At 44.0% G+C, this 21736-nt stretch overlaps 1 protein-coding gene across 1 annotated transcript in view; it reads left to right on the top strand.

Moving 5' to 3' along the window:
• Window positions 1–21736, top strand: part of TMEM171 (transmembrane protein 171) — a 130106-nt gene that overhangs the window by 6886 nt on the left and 101484 nt on the right. The window contains exon 2 of the mRNA XM_086960796.1: window positions 3727–3801. The gene's annotated coding sequence lies outside the window, so the exon portion shown is untranslated. The remainder of the gene's footprint in view (window positions 1–3726; window positions 3802–21736) is intronic.

Below are 21736 nucleotides of genomic sequence, written 5' to 3'. Positions count from 1 at the left end.
ATGCCGAGCAGCTGCAGCCCTGGCAGGGCTCTGAGGCAGCGTCTTCTGCCCTGGAGAGACGGCCGGGTAAAATAAGAAATAGAACAATACAGACATGCTGACTGTCAGAACTCCCGTCAGCCTTTGATGTAAAACACATTAAGAGGCATTTGCTGTCCTCATCTGCTTGGAGCTCTGGAATAAGACAAGAGGGTGGGTGCGAGCAGTTCACGGTCTGCTGCTAACATTGCCAGGCACAATGAAAGGAAAACAAGGAATGCGCCTGTGAAAATGCGCTGAAACTAAAAAAATTAATGTTAATAAATTCGACTAAATCAAGACTCTTGGGGGCGAACTGGCGAAGCCCTTGTGAGTAGACTTGGACATTTCAAACTCTCTATTCATGTTAACGTTTGGATATTTTCGATGGGAGCATAAAAGGAGACACGGCCTGGCGACCGTGAAACTGAAAGTACTACCGGCGCTGGGAGGAGAAATGCAGAGCGCACGCTGAGAAGCTTGTGGGAGGGAGGCTGGGCTGCCTTTGATGTATTAATGCGAGGCAGGCAGGCAGGCGGCTGGGGGCATTGTGCACGCGCTTTTTAGGGCTTGTGCTTGCGCAATGACCTAAAAAGCACATGCACTGCATGGAATCGCCAGTGGTTAAACTCTGGATAAGCCACTATAGAGCTTCGCCAGCTATGCGCAAGCGCATCAGTAGGCGAGCCCTAAAAATGGCTTCTCCAACAAAAGCATCTCCCATAATTTCATCTGCTTCAAGTCTGTGCTGTTTTTCTTAGTCACAGATACCATATTGAGTGTTTTTTTGTTGTTGTTTTTTTTAAATATATTGCGTTGAAATACTTTTGTGCATTTTCGCCTTTTAGGGCAGCCTCTCGATGTAATTAGTGATGTTTCTGTTTTTCCATTGTGATCGTGTACTTAGCAGCTTTACCCTTTGTAAAGAACTATTTAACCTCCTGAGGTCTAGACAGTGTTTTATAAAACTGCTAATAACTAAATAAGAACGAAAAAAATACTCTTCAGATGCCAATGAATCACCTGCTTTGCAGCTGACCTCCATCCAGGACTTCTGGTGGGACTGCCGCACCTCCGCAACCTGTAGTACTAGAGTTACTGTTTAGATCAGTGTTTCCCAAACTATGGGTCGCTACTGACTGGTGGGTGGTGTGACTATTTTGGTGGGTTGGGAAAATCCTTTCCTTCCCCTATTTTTCCTGTCCCTCCTCCTTTTCCCTACCTGCCTTACCCCTTTTTTTCACCTTCATTACGTACTACTTCGCCTTAATTACTACCCCCCTCCTGTCTGTCCTTCTTTACCACCATTCACGCCCCCTAGCCCTCCTCCATCTCAGGATGCTATATATTACTCGACCACTTGTACCAATTTATTTATATTTCTTATCCCTCTCGCAGTTTCATTTGTTAATTTGTATTTTGCTACTTGTTCTCCTCAATCGAACCTATGTGATCTCCATGATTTGAACAATTGCAGTATGCCTGTATTGTCTTCACTCATGTAAAGCGCTCTGATACCCCTGGGTCCAGCCAGCGCTATATAAAACCTTTAAAAGAAATAAAGTCTAAGTTAATAAAGATGCCTTTAAATTTAAAATGTATGTTGTCACATTTGCTGCGCTTCAGAGACAGACGCCAAATGTCAGGCTATGTCTTATGACAAATTGCTTCTTGTTTTTTTTTTACATAGGAACAGTAGCGGAACGCAAAATGATGGGGCCCTCTACTTTCATGTGATGAGGAGTCCTGGCGACTCCGAAGTCGCACAGATATTCACCTGTCTTGGGCTCAGAGGGGGCCTGCTGAGGGGTTGGGGGTACTCTAAGCTGCAGAGGCCTGCTGGGAAAAGCTGAGTGGCTTTCCTGAGCGTTTAACTATTTAGTATTCCATGCCATTGCAAGCATTCTGCAAGGCATGGAATGGCGTAACTTAGAGGGTGAGGGGGCATTCCAAAACATGAAATCATGGGGTCCCCCAGCACGGTGGGGGCTGCTACTCGGGCCTCTGTTGTGCCCCTCCATGGGAATTGGCGTTTACATTCTCTAACTTTGCAGTCTGAGAAAGAAAAGTAAAGCGAATTATGTGACAAAAGTCCTGGGGTACAGGGAATGTGAATGGAAAGGATGTATTTTAGTGGAACGCACAATATAATGTAAATACCTGTAAATGAACTGTACACATTCAGCAGCACATGTAGAGTTAGGAAAGCAATAATTAAGCCTTTTTTTGTAATTCTGAAGTGTTAGGGAAACAGATTTACATAGGCTCAAAAGAATTTAAGACCCTTTACTTGCTGATGCTCAAATTTTAATACTCATTGAAACCCGTTTTCCAAACGTTATCATTTTGTATTCACTATAGTTTTATCACTTCAAATATACGTTTGTGCAGGATGTATGACGTTACACCGCATGCTTTTACCACGCATGCCTTTACAACGCATAGTGCTTTGGGGCGCTGGATAGTGAATAGTTTAATTTACTATTCCAACTCCAGTCCCCGTGGATAGTAGGGAACGTGTTGGATAGTAAATTAAACCTATTCCCTATCCCAGAGCGCCCCCCAGCGCAATGCGTTGTAATGGTTTGCGTTGTAAAAGTTGCGTCGTAAAGGCACTGCGTGGTAAAAGTTGCGTTGTAAAGGTTGTTTACCGTTTGAGCACATTTAGTGGTCATTTCAATGGAAAATGTAAATGACACTGTGCCACTGCCACATGATGCTTTAGGTACATTAAGCAATCGCCCGCCTCATACCCGATAAAGCTGGGTGTTTCACAAAATTTGTCGTTCTAAAAATTGAGGTCACGGTTCTTAAAAAGTTTAGAAAGCGCTAGTTTAGATGTCTGTTCTTTATATACATTTTCCTTTTACTTTGCATGCATAGCTACTTCTCTTATGCTATCCTTAGGCGAAAGCTTTCTTAGAGCACAAAATCCTGACCTTTCTTCATAGAGTGAGAGCCTTCGGAATCTGCAGGGCGTTGCATGATTTTAAACTTTATATTTGCTGCTAGCTTAGGGTGACCAGATCGTGCGACGCAAACATAGAGGAAGGACTACACATTTACATCAATAACGTGGCAAAGCATGACAGCACAGAAGAGACACTCAGAAAATTAATAAAACGTAATAAATTAAATGTCATTTTTAAAACCAGCATCAAACCTGTCAATTAAATTGTTTACTGTTGACAGCTGCTTACTAGCCCTGCTTTGGAACACCGAAAAAAGTGCATCTCCCTGTTTTCAGTAGACCCTCTCAAAAACCGGGACATGGGCCGATTTTACCGATATCTGCCGGGACACTTTTGGAAAAGCAGGAGGTCCTGGCAGACGCCTTGTCACCCTATAGCTAGCTGCATTGATCAGTGGAATTATGGAGAAAAAAAACTGATGGGGACCGGAACGCACCGGGGGTCCTGACGATCCCATTTCTCACAGATACTATTGTATGCCTCGGGTGAATTGGGGCCCACTGCGCCGCAGGGGCCTTCGGGACGCCCCCGCCACCTGCTCTCGGTGTACCAGTACGCCCCAAGAGAGAAGCACGGGCTCTGAAACCGGGGATTTTCCCCGTCAGGCATTGCCCGGACACACCTTCATTCTTTCGGCGTCGATCATTGCGTCCAAATCGTTACTCAATGAAATGTTTTTTCTTTGCATTAAATATCTCCACTCGTGTGCTTACGTTGTCGGTGCTTCTCTTCACAGATGACACTGGGTTGCCTGCATTTAACGACCCGCAGTGGGAGACTCGGAAGGAAACGTCTGGCGGTCTTCTGGGAGGTAGGAGCATTTTATTGGGAGGACAAGCAGCTTTTCCCGAAGTGAAGGATGCCGTTTTAAAAACTATTTCATTGTTCCCGTTTTGTGAATTATTGAGCCGCGGTCATGTTTGCACAGAGCTCTTCTGCTCCAGTGCGTAATTTAAGCAAACAGGCACCTGCTCAAGGGCCCAGCATTGTTCTTAAACCCACTGTTGGAGCCGATGAATGCCGAGGTTGCCAAACGCCAACACTGCCTGGTTCTGGTTTCACTTCCTGCCTGTTTCTTCCACTACCATACACTTTTTCTCCATATATCTTTATACCAGTTTCTTTTTAATCCTTGCTCTTTTCCCTTTGTCACTGTTTTCCGGCCTTTCTTACTACCTCGTTCCCGTTTACCTTTTCTTGCTGTAGGTCATAGTTTAATGATGATAAATAAGTCCTGGTCCTTGAAAACGATTGCGGGTGTAGACCATCTGTGCAAATTAAAACCATCTCTGCAGAGCTTCGTCACCATTGTGATTACGGTGTGCAATGCACCATCCTTCCCGTAGATATAAAATCGGGGTGTCCTTTAGTGTTGGCAGGATGATGGGGCCCCGAGGGTGTTTGGCGGGGTTTAGTCCTGAATACCCAAATACTCTCTTAATGAAAGTACACCAAATTAGGTAATGCTTGCTTTCATTTCTTGTGGTGTATTTTTATTATGTCCTGTTTGGATTATGTGCACAAAAGTAAAGTGCGTGTTGGGAGTGCTTCAGTTTGCTGTAGTTCCACCATGGTTCGTAAAAATTGGCAAAAATTGTGAAATGAAAAATAAGTGCTCGTTTTCGCTGAATGTTATCGATGTTTGAAACATTTTCACAGTTTGTGCACTGTGATCTAGAGGCACAAGTGCCCGTTAAGAAAGAGGGTGGGGAGGAAAAAAACAAACCTATGCTCCCCCCCGCCCCATGGCGGTGGGGGGGGGGAGGTGGGGGAGCATAGGGGGGCCCTTGGCTAAGACTGGGAGAGGTGGGCCATTTATGACTACAGGGGATATGCAGCCCTTAGCACAATGTTTAATTTAATGCAGACAATTTACCACACAGTCTTTGGCACTCAGGTAAAGTACCTTGCAGCATATTTTAAAGGTACCTTTACAATGTGGTATTTTACCACCCAGGTAAGTTATTATATAATCAATGTTTGAAAAAGTTTCACAGTTTGGGCACTGTGACCTAGAGGCACAAACGTGCCGTTAAGAAGGAGGGTGCCATTATACTTATAGCATTAAAAAGTTGCAAGGATTGGTTATTGGATGGGGTAAAAGCATAATAAGGGGTTTATTAGGTTTACGGGATGGATGGGAGTAAAGGGTGGTCAGGAGTTGTGTAAGAGATTGGTGAGAGTAAAAGGTGGTAAAGGGTTTTTAGGGTCTAGGTGTTGGTGGGGTTGAGGGGCAAAAAGGGCTTTTTAGGTTTAAGTAAAAGGTTGGAGTCCGGTTTGGAAAGAGGTTTTTAGAGTTCAGGAATGGATAGGGGTGAAGGAAGTAGTTAAATGGTGTAAGGGATGTGTAGCATGTAAGAGTAGTTTTTTTCTAGTTTTATTTGTTTTAAATATTTATGTATACATTTAAAATAAGGGACTTTTTGGGTTTCCCCCAAAACATCTAAAAAATATGTATGTGCACAAAAAAGGGGTTGGGGTATTTTTCCTGCAAATACACATTTCTAAAAAACGGATTGTATGTGTGTATGTATGTGTGTGTGTGTATGTATATGTATGTGTGTATATATATATATATATATATATATATATATATATATATATATATAAAATATATCCCCGTCTATGGAAAAGCAGACCTAACTATAACTACCTAGTCACAACCGCCACTAGGTAATATATGTATGTGTGTATATATCGCAACAAGGTCCTATTTTCACTCAAAGAATGGTGCTGACGCCTTTGTTTTGCTTCAAGTTGTTGTTTGTTATGATGCTGTCCAATCTTTCTTTATTGAGAAGAGAGGACATTGTTGCTGTTTACAGGGAGGCCACTGATCCCAACAATCTGACACACCTTTGTAGAGCACGGAGGAAGCCCACTGTACGAATCAGCGTACATCTTATTAGTATTCATCCATGATATTTTGTGTTTGTGAACAGATGAGGTGATAACATATTTTCACATCTAATGGATGATTGTGCACTCATACTTCGATGCCTGTCAGGTTTTAGCACATTACACAGCCAAAAATAATTTAATAAACCCACATTTAAAAATGAGCATATTAGCACAAATACATGTATGCTGTAATTTAAGCAAATCTCATTGATCTTTGTATCTCCTCATGCTGCCAATATGTGCAGCTATTGGCCATGCTGCCAATATGTGCAGTTTTTGGCCTAAAAGTCCTTAACCTCCGCTTGAAGAGTCATTCAAAATAAGCCAAATTATCTGCACATTTCTTCTCTTAAAAATAAATACAGACAGAAAACACAATGTTTTATGTCTGTTTTTATCTGAGTGCAATGCCCCAAAGAACTATACATTTAATTCCACGTGGCAGTTGGCCGCGGTTTCTGGGGGGGGGGGGGGGGGGGGGGATTAGCCATTTTTTGGGGATGCTGAAAAACGCAATCACCAAAGAATTCACCATAACCTGAATTTTACAGTTTTCACAACAGAATAATTGCTATTAGATATAAGGGCTGACTTAAAAAGGTAAATCAGGAATTCAATAAAATGCCTCTTTTGGGACACACAGTGAAGATATGAGGAAATGCACAATCCGGGCCGCTCTAGGGTGGGCCGATCGGTGCCACCGCACTGGGCGCTGACTTGGGGTGGGGGTATCATATTTACAAGTATCTAAACATTTTTAAAAGTACCTGCTAAAGTGTTCCTGCCCTTCAATTAAAATGTCACGATAACTCCCGTGATTTAGTCATATTCCTGGAAAGAGAAGGTTTGTCTAGTGGAAGTTTTGACTCATCCTAAGGTAGTGCGAGGGTTAAAATGCCTGCTGCTAAGAAGAATGTGTACCATGCAGATAAAGTGCATATAATGGAAATAGGTCAGTGGCTTACTTCTTCTGTAAGAGAGCTCCTTTTGTTACTTGTTATTTACAAGTCAAAATCCAAATGTAGAACATTGAGCTATTAACTGTCATCAAAGAGCTACATGCAAAGTGCAAGGTATATGTTAGCATTATATATTTTTTCATCCAGTTTTTCATTATCCTAAATCTTGCCAAAAGGGTTCATTTGTGTCGAAAACAATTCTTATTATTAAAGAGAATTCCTAACAATATGTTTCAAATTCTGAATTTGTGCTTTTCCAGAATAAGGACTCTTAAACTACATTGCCTACCAGGATCAGTGACATGTCACTCATACACTACACCTTGTGGTCCTGTCTGATGTAATATTTACTATAAACTGATTTACACACATATGATTGTCTCTGTGCAATGTGTGTGTGATGTAAAGTGCTCTGACACCTTACACTGGTGTGAGTGGTGCTTTAAAACTAAATGGATCTCGGACACAGTGGTTATGGAGACTTGAGGGTCACTATTAAAGGGTGCTAGTGCTGGAATCCATGGCAGAGGTGGTCATTGGAGGGATGCCATCAAACATTGTCGCACAGGGCGCCACTAGTGTTAAAGTCGGCCTTTTGCACACTGGTGTGTAGCATGGTGATGACATCACTTCTTTGCACTATGCTGCCACCAGACTTGCCTGTGGCGTGAGGGATTACTGACCAAAGGCCAGTTGTAATGAATTCAAACCACCGCCTCATTACTGTTATTACCGGTGAGTGAATAGCTCGAAAAATTACTGCAAACAGCAGCAAGCGCGGGGACAGAGGCCTGCATAGACTACAGACCTCCATGTCGGCATTCACATCTGCATGGTATTGTCTGTGACCCCCCCCAGCACCAAGTTTTTGTTCCCCCCCCAAAACCTGCCCCATTGTGATTGTACTCGCACTATCCTTCTAAACGATGAAGACGCCCCCTCCGCCATAACTCTTTCACCCCTGCCTGGAACGGCTGTAGAAGCCCTTATCCTTGGTAGATGAAGCCATGTACCAGATGAAAGGCGGCACAGGTAACCGTGTCTGGTGCAGAGGGCGGGGGAGTCCGGAAGAAGTGCCGTCACTGGCCAATTAAAAGAATCATGATGCTGCTTTCATGAATGTATGAGTGAACGGCATGACTGCAGTACCCGGATTGGATAGGGCAGGCAGACACATCGCTCACATAGGGACTAGGACGCTGCCAGGGGCGGAACACAGGCCCCCGCAGCCCATGAGGTGCGGGGGGGCCTGAAGCTCCAGGGGGCCCCCTCGGCACTGCACTCTGTCCGGAGAGCTCCTAATTGAGCCTGGAGGGGGCCCCTCTACATACCTTGCAGGGAGTACCCCTCAATTTTATTTTACGCCAGTGGACGCTGCATTGGTTTTTCCTCCGTTCACTGAAGAGCATAGGTCGAGGAGAGCTAAAGTATGCATGTCAGATTGGCTGTGAAAAACGAACCGGCCAAACTGACATACGCACTTAATTTCGACGGGTGGCTGTTAATTATTACTCTTAGAGCAGACCATGTCATCCGGTGTCACGACCGTGGTGAGAAGTCACTGCCAGGCCAAGTCATTTAAATTCACTAATTCTACAAAAAAATAAGAAAATTGTGCGACGGCTGTCTTGCATGAGGGGTAATGCCCTGGCACACCTATGGACGCACCGCCCATGCACATTCAGTAGGTTTCACCTTCCCACCTCTCACTCTGAACTTTGGGTAACGCGAAGACGTTACTGTCGTGAGTTTTTGTAGCAGCGTCAGCTAAGCATGTGCACTAGTGTACACCTTACACATGGTCACTGCTTCCTCTTGGAACCTGCTTGAAGTTTAATGTGGCATCCCACGATATGCTGGATAATGCCATCATTAAGTCGGAGTATTATGCGTAGGTGGGTACCACCGTGCAATACATGTCCACAATATATCTTAAATTACCATTTTAATGTGGGAGTCCGCATTATAGCGTTTGTGGGTACATGGAATCTCCCAATAAGTCAATCATTACTACCAGAACTATCACTCTACCATTGATGATCTGAGTCTTTAATGAAACTCACTATTTTTCCAGGATGAACATTATGATAAAGTTGGACACCACTGGAAACCAGGGCCGGACTGGCGGTAGCGGGCATCAGGAGTTTACCCGGGAGGCTGGAAGGGGCGAGGGACGGGATTTGCAGCGGTGCTGCAGTATCTGCCCCAGTAACAAAGGCAGCAGTACTTCACACCTGCAACCACCCCCCCCTCAACGCAGGGCGGGGGGGATGCTGTTCTGACAAACTTCCCAGGGCTGCTTTGGATTCCCAGTCCGGCCCTGCAGGAAACTCAAAATATGCCAAGACTTTCCCCATACTACTAGGACCCCCATTGTGCCATATTGGTGAGAACCACTGTGTCATGTGTGCTCACAATATGTCAAGAATGACAACCCTTCTGTCAGGGCCAGTCTTTTACACAACATGCCAGGAATTACTACCATTCTTCCAGATCCATCATTTTACCAGAGATGGGCATTTTGCCATAAATGCCTGGACGTTGCCAAGAATTACCACCACTGCCTGAGAGGCAACTTTACCAGGAGTGAACCACCACACATACACACCCCTCCACACTCTTTTTCTTTTTATACTTGATTTCTGCTACTGCGACACCTTCTCCAGCTGAGGCTCCAGGCTGGTTCTCCTCTCTCGAATAGGGCCCAGCTGCTGCTCCCTGGATGGCCCTTCCCGGAAGAGGGAGAAGCAAGCAGGGGTCTCTTTTCAAGCCTCACTTTTTCCTCTCCCGCTGCAAAGCATGCACAGAGTTTTATTTTTATTTCTCCTTGTAATGCAGGCGTAAGCTTTTTTTCGTCTCGTGCATGGCATTGCTTACTTAGTTTTACTTTAGTAACTTGTCAAGAAGACCTTGTTCAAAAACCGTGACATAATGTTTCGACTTGTATCCACAAGGCTGGTACGATCAAAACAAAATAGTTCAGCATTACTTTAAAAAATATAAATTTCCCAGAGTTTACTAAGGTTCAAACAGATAGTAAGAATATACTGCTCTGTGGGGTGGTAAAGGCAGTCCGACATTGTTTTCCAATGTATATGCTTTTAAATAAAATGCTGGCCTTGCCCGGGTCCTCAAGGTAGTTCTGTCCCCCGCCCCCCCCCCCCTCTTTGCACTGTGGTGAGAGGGGGGATTGTTTTCATTATGAAAATGCACAGAAATACCCGACACCTATCCTGGGTGGGTGGTGGGGCTGGGGTCTCACCTTGTCTTGCCCAAGAATGGGGGCGGGAGTTGCGATTCACTTCCAATTCCTCCTTGCACAGGCAATCCTTCGCCTGCACACCTTACAGGCGGTAGCGGGGCCCTGGCAGTAGGCGGTTGCCCAGTGGCCTATTATCAATAGCCGTGCCATATTAAGGATTTTGGGGGCCCCGGGTAAGACATATTTGGAGGCCCTGGTATGGAGAATATATGACTTTTATTACCCATTTCCTGCTAATTCAAGCCCACATGATGCCAAACAATAGTAAATTATATGTTTAAACTTTAACAGGGGCATCCAAAACCAGTTGATTTATCTCTTGCTCGGAATCCCAAAAATTAAAAAAATATATACCGAGTAGAAACCGAGTCAGAGGTAGAGTGTGCAAACAAGGAGAGATGCCTTAAAACGTCTCTGATCAATAGAGAGTACGAACCCAGGCCCACCCGCCTCTGTTAAATTTATTTTTAAAGTGTTTGTTAGTAATTCCACAAATGCCCCAGCCCATGCAGGGAGGGGATTTGCTTTGGGGAGGGAGTAACAGTTCGGTAAAGTAGATGGGATGGATCACAACAAATCACCAACCTTTGGTAAGGCCTGGGTGCTACAATCCACCCCTTTTCCCTTGAGCACAGTTGTGGGAAGGGACATGCAAAAACCAACCACCTGCCCTAGCGTGGTGCTGTAGAGGCAGCTACAATCCTCCACCCCCCCCCCACCCTTTGGGAAAGGGACAACAAATCATCCCTTGGGCAAGGTAGGGACATATACCACTCCCCTGCGCTTGGACTAGACTGAATGGCAAGGACCAGTGTCGCTGGGGGAATTGAAACGCATTAATGCTGCCAACACCAAGTGTCATTATTGTTTGACAGTAACAATGCTTGTTGTTGGTACATTTATGCTCATTAGTTCTTGGGGGCCCTTAAGGCTCAATTAGGTCATTGCTGGACCAGGGTCAGCGGACTCGATAATTCTCTCGCCTCGGTGCCCACTCTGATCAGCGATCACACTCTGCAACTCTGGGCATTAGCTTGCCTCATCTTCACTAACGGCCCCACCAGACCGCCGGGGATGCCTGGTCTTACCCTGGAGATACCCATTAAGGGACCATCTCTCAGGGAAACCAGGAAGGGTTTCGCAGCGGTCGAAGCGCCTTGGGACCCTCCAGGTAAGTAGTGCGCTATATAAATGCCTATACATTTACATACATTTACATACAAGCTTATCGAAGCTGCTGCCATTAAGGGTCATTCACTGCTGGGGCCATTGATGCTCCTCGGTGACTTGAGGCATTGATGACTGGCTCAGTATGTTAGTCCTCATTAATGCTTGCAGCTTTTCTATAAATGTATTTCCTCGGGTCAATAGTGACGATCTATAATGGCTGCCGCATTACAAAGCGGCTTGATTTTGATCATCTCTTACAGTTAGCCCCCTGCAGGTTCTTGTTTCCCATTCTCCGAGGTTAAACAGAGGCGGGTCCATCCTATAGCAACGAGTCTGTGTGTGCGTTCGCTACAAAAGTTTTATTTACTCATTTATTTATGAATCCACTTGTAAACATGTAATAACTTGAAACTAGATTTGCTACATGCCACAGATTTTGAAATATTAATTTGGCAGCCAGTGTTCGTGATTGTATACCAGTTTTGACTTTGCGTGGCCCCTTTTCCCCGTGGCTACCTAGACAGTCACTAGATGCTCTGCTCTAATGCTGCCCTCTTTTCCATGTCTCTCTTTAAGCTCTTTACCTCCCTGGGCTTTCCCTGTCCTCTCTCACCTCCCTATGGTCTCCCTTTCCTTCTTTTTGCTTGCTTTCTTTCTTCCTTTGTAATTTCTTTCTGATTCTTTGCTTCCTCTCGTTTTCCTTTTTACCTCACTCTCCCTTTTTCACTCCACTCTTTCTCCTTTTCCTCTTCATGCCCTTCTCACCGCTCTCTCACTTTCTGCATCCCCTTTTTTCTGTTATCTGCCTGACCTGGACCTAGAAGCCTCTGTATTAGAGCAGATTTTTGGCCTTCGCTTTATCACCCAGTGCAACAGCCTTTTTTTTTTTTAATCACCCCTCCCCCCCCCACCCCCCCCCCCCCGCCTCCCCCTCAATGATCCCTCTTATCCCAGGATTCCCTCACTACCACCCTCCAACAGCGCACTTCATCTCTCCTTAGTCCGATTCTCAACCTGCATTTTATTTATTTTATATCTCTCGTTACCTCACACATACAGAGACAATGTATCATACATGTGCAAATCAGGCTATTGAATTTTTTAGCTCCCTGCTGGGGATACTTGACCCTGTATATAGCCCATAAATAACTGCACTCCTGTGGATTGTTTCTCTTGTGCATGCCTTCAGATCAGTTAAAACAATAATGTTGTCATTCATCATAGTCTCGGTTGAACTAACTTACAGATGCTGTGAATGGCACAATAGAAACCCGGAAACTCTCAGTAACCTAATAAATCTGAAGAGTACATCTCTCAATTATAAATCAACACAAAAAAGTTTGCTTCGACCACTCCTATTCACTTCATGCCACGGCACTCTCAAATCAAGCATAAATAACCTAACCAGCTAGTTCTTACACTGAATAACGGACTCAGAGTCTATCTATATTACCCAAGTCCTATAACTTTTCTAGTACTTGGAATTTGCACTTGACAGCACCTGGAAACCATTCCCAAATGTCCAGGAACTGCCCCACAGGTATTTTCCTACATCTACTAACCTGAACATGCGCTTGTACATATCTTTTTGTACATTGATTTCTCTACCATGAAAGCTTTCCTGGCTTACAAGAAACCTTCTTGTACTCTGCCTCGTAGTTTCACTGATCCGGCATTAATAATAGTGTCCCAAAATGTATAGCTATATACAACAACAATGCGCCTATTTGATAACATAGTGCACTAAGACAAATAATTATAGTAGGGCACACATACTTGACTTGATACTCTTTATTTAACTCCAAATCAGAAACACACTGTCAAGAATACGTTATCCTGTTGTGTTTCCTGCATGGCCCATTGTCTTTATCCCTAAGTTAGCCTAGTTGTCCATGTTATAGGAAGCATTTTCTTTGCAGGTGTTAGTATATATACCCGCTCGCTTTTGTGTCACATTGTATTTTCACACAGAACCTGCATTTTTATTGTTCAGAACACAATAGACCAAGTCAACCAGCAATGCCCCTTGTTGTTCTCTCTGGTCAGGCACTAGCACCTAGACATAACATGAGCATACAGCTGCTATTTGTGAGCAAACATGTCTTGTTATATAATTGAGAACAGGAGTTCAAAACACACATTGAGCAAAGGTACTGAGACAAGATTACTGCGTCAGCTGAGATGTAGAACGTCCATTTATATACATGCTTAGGTATGGGGTCTACCACTGATGCCAGAGATCTTTGATATACAATCATTTAGCTTAGGTAGGAAAGGGGGAGGGTTTACCCTAGTCTGTTGTATAACACGTCAGGGCTGCTTTTGGTATATGGATTGTTAACCATGCTTACAATATTTTTGGTATGCGTTTGTCTTCAAATTGTGGTGCAAATACTGCATCTTGGAGCACGATAGTTGGAATATTCTAAACTTCCTTCATGTCACGTGTTTGTTTTTTTGTTGTGGGCAAGCATGAGTGAGGGAGCAAAAGGATGTGTCCTGTTACCGTGATCCCGGAGTGGCTCAAGAGTGTTGTGCTCTAGGGTACCAATTCACCTGTTTCTCTGGGAAGGTTAGGAGGGCAAGTGAAGCACTATAGTTAGTCTGACTCTGGTTCATGGATACTGAGGTAGTATGGTGACTCATTCCCTACATGCTGATGTTCTACTGTTCCAAGCATATTTTTGTTCCTGAGCAGAATCCCTGCAACAATCCATGCCTGAAACATTTTCATCAATCTATACTAATATAATAAAGAGAGAGCCCAAACCTTTGAGGCGGGTAATCTCAGGAACCACAGCACCAATCACAACACCCAATACAGCGTTGGAAAGGGCAGTTGCAGCAGAAGGACATAGGCTATGCAGACGCCCACCATATACATTTAAAAGGTAAAAGAACCGTGCCAGCAAAGCAGTCCCTTGTGGGCGTGTCTGCGTTGTGCTGTGGGCGTGTGCTGGGGGTGTGAGAAACGCTGGGGCGTGTGGTACGTTCCGCCCTTCATGCCATGTCTCGTATCGTGTGCTGTGGGCGTGTGCTCGGGGCGTGGGCATGTGCAGGGTGCGGGATTATGGAAAAAAGCGAGCGTTGTGCCCAATATTTCAGTTTTTTCTTCCCAGGTTCTGTACATTCCACCCTGCTCCCTTTAAATACCCCTGCACCCCATAATCATAACCCACCCTTACTCCTTAAAATACTCCAACACCCTTAAACACTAACCCATCTTAACCCTATAAATATACCTTGTACCCCAAAACCCAAACCTATCCCTAAACCTTAAAAATACCCCTGTACCCCAGAACCCAAACCTAGCCCTGAAACCTAAAATACCCCTGTACCCCAAAACCCAAACCAACCCCTGTACCCCAAAACCCAAACCTACCCCTGAAAAATAAAATACCCCTGTACCCCAAAACACAAATCTACACCTGAACCCAAAAATAGCCCTGTACCCCAAAACCCAAACCTAGCCCTGAACCCTAAAAATTCCCCTGTAACCCAAACCTAGCCCTGAACACTTAAAATACCCCTGTACCCCAAAACCCAAACCTACCCCTGAACCCTAAAAATACCCCTATACCCCAAAATCTAAACCTAGCCCTGAACCCTAAAAATACCCCTGTACCCCAAAACCATTACCTATCCCTTAACCTTAAAACTACCCCTGTACCCCATAACCCAAAACTATATCTGAACCCTTAAAATACCCAAACACCCCAAAACATATACCTCAGTATCCCAAAACATATACCCTTATACCCATACTTAACTTATCCAAACATTAAAAAAAATGCTTTTACCATTCATGCATTTTACAACGAATTTCGTTGTAAATGAATGCTTTGTAAAAGCATATAAAATGTAATGCCATGCGTTATAATGGCATTGCGGAGTCATGGTACTTTTGTAATGAAAGTATGCGGAGTCATGGTATGGGGAAAGAAAGTTGCGGAATAATGGGTGTTTACCCTCCCCCGGTAAGTACATTGGTGGCACGGCGGCCCACATCTCCAGCAACATACTCATATTTTTTCACCACCGATTTGAAAAATGCACAGGTCTCTCTCATTGATGGCCAGCACCGACATACACTTTTAGACACACCTCCCGCCACAAGTTCTAGAATTGCGAACTTCAGAGCTGGGGAGCTACGTTCGAAGCTCGGCATGAGCTCAACATCCTGTGATTCCAGGCAAATCGCTTTGTCTCCCCGTGCCTACCACAAATGAATGTGTTCTTCTGTAATGTAAATTGTGCTCATGCCATGTTGTCGAGTTCGCGCTATATAATATTGCAAGGAAAAATAAAGTAGGGAAACTCGAGTTAACACACTACTGAACGCGCACTCTTAAGTGCATCAGCAGTGCACTCTGAATCGGATCGTTTCACAGGCCTGTCGCAGATAAGAAATGCTATCAAAACGAAATCCTACAAAACAATATACTACTGTCCGGCAGCAATTCATAACCGGACAACGGCGGGCCGGGCTGCTAGTTACTAATAAACACTAACTTACTCTAGCCTACAAACAGCATGCATCTAATTGTTCTAACAATCTCTAATATACGACTAACTGAAATATGCATAACTAGCATTTAAAGTAGCCAACTCTAGGCTCCACAGAGTAGTGAGTTACCCATTTGCAGGAGATTCAACGCCTCATCAGTGGTAGTAAGCACTCTATAAATTCAAAATAAAATATTACATTGTTACTGTGTAAGCCAGTTGTTCCTTAACTTTTTAGAATAGCAACCCAATTTTTATAGACCAACTTTCCAGACACGCCTACATTTAACAAACATGCGGCAGGGTGATTTCTGACTGTAACTGAAGCATTGTGTGGTAGCACATTGCCATCTGCAGACAGCACATTTTCCATTGAAATGGCCATTACATTTGCAAAGACATTCAGTTTTACAGATAAAACTATAAGGCATACACATGATGATGTGTGGATATCTGGTTTCTCTGAATGTATAACTTATGCTTCACGAAGTAAACAACTCTGTTTCCAGCACACTTCAGAATTACTGAGACAGTGCCACCTTTTTCTTACCTAACTGCTGAATGCACAGTTGGTTTACATTTGATTTGTGTGTGCAGCCCTTCCTTTCATACTCCCTGTAATCCAGAAAGTTTGTTGCATATTTCACTTAAAAATCCACTCAATTTGCAGCCCAGGAAAGAATACTAAACACCAATCCCCAAGTTAAAGGAATAAGCAGCAATTTGTCAGAAGACATAACCTGAATTTGATCTCCTTCTTTGAAACACTGGCAAAAGATTAACACCGAATTTAAAGGCCTCTTTATTTATTGCTCAACTTTCCCAACCCGCCAAAACTCATCTTGCCACCCACAGTTTGAAAAATGCAGTTTTAAGGGGTTTCCCACTTTGTATGTGGGCTGTACAATGCAGCACACATGCAAAATGTAAATAATGATAAGAAATAAATACATTTCTTGTCCGAGGTGTTGGCGCAACTCCATGTCAACAATTCTTTGTAGATGAGGATTTGTGTCCAAACCTACGGGTAGTTGCATGTGAATGTCGGTCCCACCCGTGGAATGCCCCCTTAATGAAAAGTAATGCAAGGCATTTCATTTCGCGGCTTTGTTCTACTTTGGGTTACAATCCAATGCCAATCACAATTTGGGTTGGGTTGTAAATTCCACCACAACAATTTGCATCAACTTTGCATTAAAAAAGTAACACAAACCTGGCACAAAGTGTTTTTTTCAAATCTGAACCCAGGAGTAGGCACTTTCAATGTCTGTGCAAATAATGGCATATGTGGCAAAAGTGTCTTTCGGTATCGCCAGGTGCCATAGGCATTTCTCTACCTTGAGAGCCAGCAATTTCCTCTTGAACTGCTATCTTCTCATGGTTCTGTGATGACACTTTGTTGCTGGAAAGTCCAGGTTGCCCTTTTGCTGTGTCATCGTCCACCATTAGAATATGAGGTTTAGGACTGAAGAAGGTGTTTTCTTAGTTACCTCCTGATCTTCCTTGGGTGGCATTATGTGGTAACTTTCTCTTCGTCTCTATTTAAACCAAACTGTACTTTCAACAGCAGATGCCTTGTACACTTTGTCTAGGCCCTAGAGTTCAGGTGTCTGCTGATGAGGGTGCCTCTGCTAAGACCCACTCGCTTTCGAGCCATTTGGCCTCCCATGCCACAACTTGAGGTCCAAGTTGAAGCGTGATGCAGACAGCCTGATTGGGCTGTCTGTTTCCCTGAAACACTCCTCGATTGGTATTGGAAACTCTCACTAGTGCACCTTGTGAAGTGGCAGGTGCCATCTTGGAAATTCATACTGTTGCGTAAATTACGACTTTGGTGTAACTCTACAAGGGGTGTTTTCCTACCCATGGGTGGTATGAGTGAACTTAGTTCAAATGCACCAGCAAGGAATGTAAAAGACCAGGCTATTGTAGCCCTGCACGATGTTATTCAATGTGTAATTGACATAGAAGTATTGTTTTTCTGTTACTAATAATCCCATAAAGGAATCTGGGGCACTATGGAAACAATAACCAACCTCATTTCAGTAGACGCTGTATCACGCACACTGTACTAAAAAGATTGAGCACTTTTTAATCAAAGGATTTATTACTACAGGTACGTCTAAAACAACTACACAATATTCTATAAAGAGCAAGCAGCCACGTGATAAAAAAAGAGAATAAAATGAACATTTCTATCATGTTTTAAAATGTTATTTAAAATCGAACACCCTAATGGTTATTTCTATGAGCTACAGTAAGAGAGCATGGAAGGCAGAGCAACTTGCAGTCTAGAGCTTCTTATGGAGAAGAGATGCACTGCATACCTTGTTGACTGCAAAGGCTTTATCAGCCAAGTCGTGAAGACCATGTTCCCAGTGAAGGGCAAACACCCGCTGCGGTAGCGTTGCAGTCTGTCTCATCGTGAGTTGGCTTGATCAGCTTCAGGGAAAGTTCTGTAATCTTCGCATATACTATGATTACTATTAATAGTTCTCAAAATTTTCTGCATTTGAGTTTTCACGTAAAAATTTTCCTGCAAAAAGTAGTAAGAAATTACAAAATCAATCCTGTTTTAAAGTTGGAGAGCAAGTTTCAGTAAACATGCAAGAAAATGGTACACACAATTTCAGCGCAAGCGAGCACTGGCAAGGAAATAGTGAGAGGGTACATGGAAAAACTATGCCTTGGGTTAAAGAAGTGAAAGCCCAAAATATAGGTTGGCAAACAGTTTAGATCTGTGCAAAACCTCACTCACGTAACAAACAGTTCTCAACAACTAATAAAAGCATGCAGATTTCTTTGTACCCGGGATTTCTGAGCACAAACCTTCATGCTTCGTCCAGGATGTGTCACTGCTCGAGTAAGAATTGCAACCTAAGGGTGGGCGAGCTGAGCCAAGGGCCGGGCTTGGCTCTAAAAACCCATGCATGAGCCGAACCCTGAAAATATCTGGCACATATCAAAATGGGAATGTCTTTGCAAAATTCAATAAAGCATATTTCTTTAAAATGTGGAAGCGTTTTGCCAGAGCTTATCCGATTATTTCACTGTCTTGAGAGGCATTTATTAAAAGTGACAGGGCCAGATGTACGACCTGCCAATTTGCGAGTCGCAAATTGCGTCGCATTTGTGTCTTGAAAATTGGCTTGTACAACAGTGTCTGAGACTGTTTGCGATTTCCAATGGGGTCACAAATTACATGCCTCATGCATATTAATGAGGCTATTCCAAATTGCGACCCCCATTGGGAATGACTGGCACTCCCAGGGATGGTGGCCTGCTGGAGTCAGCAGACCACCATGTCTGGGACCGTTTTTAAATAAAGCCGATTTATTTAAATGCAACCTGTTTTCCTTAAGGGAAACAGGATGCATTTAAAAAATAAAAATGAAACTTTTCAGTTTCATTTTTTAGGGGCAGGCAGTGGTCCCTGGGGCCACGAGCTGCCCTTAAAAATATTTTGAAAGCCACCCACACAGAGGTAAGGGGTCCCCTGATACCCCCTTCCTTTTTGGGAGTTGTTTACCACCCTTTTGTGAAGGGTGGTAAACTGAGACTATTTTGCAACCGCTGTTGTAGTCGCAAAACAGTCGTACATAGCTTAAGGAGTCGCTAGTAGGAAGGGACGCCCTTGGAACGCCCCTTCCTAATAGCAAGTCACTAATCCTATTTTGCGAGTTGCAAATTGATTTGCGACGCACAAAATAGGATTATTACATGGGCCACATGTTTTTTGCGGGTGCATACAGATCTAAAGCCCATTTGCACCCGCAAAAAAACTTAGCACATCTGGCCCACAGTTTTTAGGTCTCGGGTGGCGTAATGCGCACATGCGCAGGCGAGCACGCAAGATTTTATGTCTTAGAGTGAGTTTTAATAGTGAGGGTTAAGTCCCGCCCCTCTGGCCTCCTAAACGATGGCCAACCATTGGTGAAGAGGTCGCCATTATGTATTTCTTTCTCTTCAAGCCCTGTTCTTTTCAGATTGTTTTCCTTGACTTACTGCTGAAGTGAAATGTTTCTTATCTTCTTTATGGGTCCAGATGGCCCCATGAAGAAGATGAGGAACCTTTTAAGTGAGCAGTAAGTCCAGGAGCCAAGTCTGAAAGGGACGGGGCGCCAGAGAGAACTTCTGGACTCCAGCATGGTGGCCCGAGGAGTTAGGTGATCGACCGTCCCCAGTCACTAAGGTCAAGTACTTAGGGGTGCTGATGGATGACAAACTTACCTTCAGGCCCGGAGTCAATGCATTGTCATCAGCTGTTCATTACAAGCTGAGGACAATACGCAAGATCTTGCCCTTTCTTCCAGAGGAGCACAGAAAAACAGTGGTGACAGCCCTGGTCCTGTCCCGCCTTGATTACTGTAATGGATTACTGCTTAACGCCCAGGAGGGGCTTCTCAACAAATTGCAAGCCTTGCAAAATGCTGCAGCCCGTCTGATCACAGGCACACCGAAGTTCGCCTCAGTGTCTCAAGACCTGGTGAAGTTGCACTGGCTCCCAGTACGAAAGGCATTATGCACAGTGTTTAAGGCTCTGAGGGGGCTGGGCCCGCCCTGCCTTGCTCACTATTTCCAGCTGTACAAACCGGGCAGGCAGCTGAGATTAGCGGATCAGGGGCTGGTTGTAATCTCACGAATCAGGAAAGCCCGATGGGGCGGCAGAAACTTCTCTTGGGGGCAGGGAGGGCCTGGAATGCCCTCCCTCTTGCACTGAGACAGGCTACAGAGGTATTGCTTTTTAGAAAGCTTCTGAAAACTTGGCTGTTCATTCACTAGCTTTAGGCCTGGCCCAGGGAGCATTCATTCAGCGCCAGGACACCATCTGGTAGCAGTGCGCTTTATAAATGTCACAAATAAATAAATAAATAAATAGGTAGACTTCAGGTGGTCCAGAATTCAGCAGCCTGGTGTCTTCTCAACCTCCCTCTGAGAACACACACATGCTCTCATCTGAGGGCCCTTCATTGGCTTCCAATAGGAAAAAAAGGATATTGTTTAAATTCTTAGTCCTGGCACGCAAAGCCCTGAATAGCTCAGGGTCTGGCTAACAGATGGAGAGGATTCATGACTGTCAATGCAAGAATTTTAAAATCTTTTTCTGTACACTTGGCTAGAGTCCCAAACATTTGCCGGCTTAGAATGGGCGGCAGCTCCTTTTCCTATATGGGCCGGTTACATGTAACAAACTTCCTGTGGAACTATGCACAACGCGTGATCTGTTACTTTCAGAAAAAACAAAGACCAGCGTCTTTCTACAAGCTGCATAGGTTGTCGCTGTAGGTGCCATTATGTCTGCCGAGCGCTAGGTGACTCTTTGGAGTAGCTGTGTGCTGTACAAATTACAATAACAACTTAACAAAGGTGGACCTCTTTCTGCTCCTTAGCAGTTCGAAACGTCACATCCAAGCTGGCAGACCTGAGGTTCAAAGTACACATCACCAGGAAAACAGAGACTGCATGGCATCATTTGAAATCCTAAGGTGCTCTGCAAGCTGCATAAATAAATGTCCATACCATATTTGGGTGTACAACATATTTCTGAAAACTCGAACAGGTTGCTGAAACACACAGGTCACAAACTCTTCCTGACCGAGCTTTTTTTGTTTTACACAGTTCTATTTCTTTCTGCTATGTGAACCTTGTTCAATATTGCACTTGACAATATATGGAATTCACATGAATGGCTACTGACTTGTGTTGTGTTTGCCCTCATATCATAAGCTTCCTTCATCAGATCTTTGCCATTTCAATAGCTTCCCTTTGACCAACATAATCTTTATGACGGGTAATCCTATTAATAAATGTACAATAGGAGTTCTCACTTGAGTCATTCTATCCTTTCCTTTTCACTCATTCTGCACTAATCTTCCAGAAATCACCTGACAGTTCCCAGATAAATGAGGAGCTATCAGTAAACGGTCAGGTGTTACTCGAAGAATAGT

This window comes from Lissotriton vulgaris, chromosome 3_1 (assembly GCF_964263255.1).
Source record: "Lissotriton vulgaris chromosome 3_1, aLisVul1.2, whole genome shotgun sequence".
Lineage (NCBI taxonomy): Eukaryota > Metazoa > Chordata > Amphibia > Caudata > Salamandridae > Lissotriton > Lissotriton vulgaris.
This window is presented reverse-complemented; position numbering and strand designations above follow the sequence as displayed.